This window comes from Aplysia californica, unplaced genomic scaffold (genome assembly GCF_000002075.1).
Source record: "Aplysia californica isolate F4 #8 unplaced genomic scaffold, AplCal3.0 scaffold00339, whole genome shotgun sequence".
In the NCBI taxonomy this organism is placed as follows: Eukaryota; Metazoa; Mollusca; class Gastropoda; order Aplysiida; family Aplysiidae; genus Aplysia; species Aplysia californica.
The window spans coordinates 58,925-61,217 of NW_004797609.1; positions in this window are offsets into that span (position 1 = coordinate 58,925).

The following is a 2,293-nucleotide window of genomic DNA, read 5'->3' on the forward strand; positions in this document are numbered from 1 at the left end:
GGATACTGTATAAAATATGGTCCCTTTTAAGCACAAGGGGGCTATCCCGAAAAATGCTGTTTTTAGAAAATCGAAGGTAAAGTTTTTGCCCCTTGTTCGGTTTCTTTAAAAGACAAGGAGAGTTTTCTCTCTAAAAAAAAACCCAACCCAACAACTAATATACTCACCAATGAAACCAAACTTCTCCTACAGGCCGGGAAATGCCCACTTTTGGTGTAGGTCGAGATTTCTGGAAACCCCCGAAATCTGGGTTAGCCCGCTTGTCCTTAAAAGCGACCATGAATATATACAGTTTCCGAATGGATGAATCGCATAGGATAAAGGAGGCAGGACAACGTCGCGCAAAACAGATCGATTCTGGCCTTGCTCGGGGCTACAATAATTAATGAGACAGCGGCGGAAGTGGGGAAGGAAGTAAGCATGTTTCCTCCGTCTTTCTAGGTTACTCATTTCCGTCTCTGCTAAGCTGTCGGCCAATTCAAATAATGTTATTGTTCTTCCTGGTTGTTTTTGTTCTTGCTTGGGATTGGTTTGTTGTGTTTTGTTTTTGGTTGTTGTATTCACCTGTTTTCCGGCTCACAAAAAAAATATCGTATCCCCGACTACAGTTTTCTATTTTCGTGACAATATTGAATGTTTGTGTGTGTCATTTGTGGGTTTGTTTGCTCTTTTTGTCTGTAATAAAAAGTGCTTGTTTGACTATCAGATTTGTTTAGTTGTTATATTGGCTCTTGTTCTTCATGCGGTAACGTTTGTTGTCATTATAGTGGTGTCAGACACATGAGGCACTTACAGTGCCCGTTGTGAAGAATCATCATGCCTGTTATGATGTGGAATTGGAATGGGCAAACTGCTTTAGTGTGGTTTGCTTTTTCTTTCCTATCAAACTTCTATCGTCCTTATCTACCCTTCTTCTTTTTGTTTGTTAATCTCTTGTAACACCTCTAATCCTCTGGCGCTTATATGACCATTTGCAGTTGCGAGCGCCGTAAAACCTCTACTAAAACTAAAACTGCTCATTTGCCTAGGCTTGTACAAACCAGATCTGAGGGATCTCGTGGCCTAGCGGTTAAGGTGTTGGCCTCTCATTCAAAGGCGCTCAGAATTGCATAATACCATATGAGCGCGCGGGACACATTAAATATTTTAGCTGGGTAGGGAATTTGGAATTTTGCCCGGGTGGCGGCTGAAGCCTACTCTTTTTAGACCACCAAGGGATCTTTAACGTGCGCAACTTGCACACGGGCCCTCCGAGACTTTTCACCCTTTTCCGAGAAGGCTAAGTGTAGATCTTTCCAACCAGAAGATCAGGGGTGTGGCTGAAAGACAGCAGTAAGAGAGGGCCAAGGAGTAGAAGTAGAAAGGCTGCAGAAAGAGTCAGGAGCCCAGATGAGTGGGAAACGGAGGTGAAGGGTGGAGGCAGAATAAAAGGAGACGAAATCAGACGACAGAATGAGAGCAGGAAAGGAGGTCAAAGGTCGCTTTTAAGGACAAGCGGGCTAACCTCTAGGCCACAAGAGCCCCATTTTTACAAAATCTTCTCTTTTCTTTCTGCCTGTCAAGTTCTCTCTTTGGAGAACTGTGCTTACGTCTCAACACATGTTTGTCTATCCAGTTTTAGTTTTAGTAAGAGTTTTACAGCACTTGCAACACAATAAGGTCAAACAAGTGCCAAGTTTATCCATTCAAACGCCAGTCATTCCAGTGTCAGGTAAAACTAAATTTCTACCCCCCCCCCTTTTCCTTAGACACCCCTGATTTGCCAAAAAGAAGGCCAGGTATGTTCCGAATGGAGGGCTCAGTTAATTAGTTTTACCAATTTTCTCACTTTGAAAGGTACAAAAGTGAGTGGTTGGCGGGTGCTCTGGTGTGGTTTGCTTCTTCTTTCCTATCAAACATCTATCGTCTTTATCTCTCCTCCTTTTTTGTGTTTGTCACTCTCTTGTAAAACCTCAAATCTTCGGCACTTATATGACCTTATTGTGTTACAAGTGCCGTTAAACACTTACAAAAACTAAAAAAGATACAAAGTCTTAGCGATTCACGACCTCCCCCCCCCCTCAAAAAAAAAGAAAAAAAATAATCGAAAAAAATCCTCCCCCCCCCCAAAAAAAAAACAACAACAACAAAAAAACAAAACAACAGCGTCATCGGGTTATGTCGGGCACCCGCATTTCCGTGATGACGTCAGATGGAGGCCAATACACGGACCTGCCAAAGCCAGCCGCTGGCTGTCATAACGCGTTGAAAGACATGCACCAGGGAATCGCGCCTTTTGCCCTGTTTTTTTTTT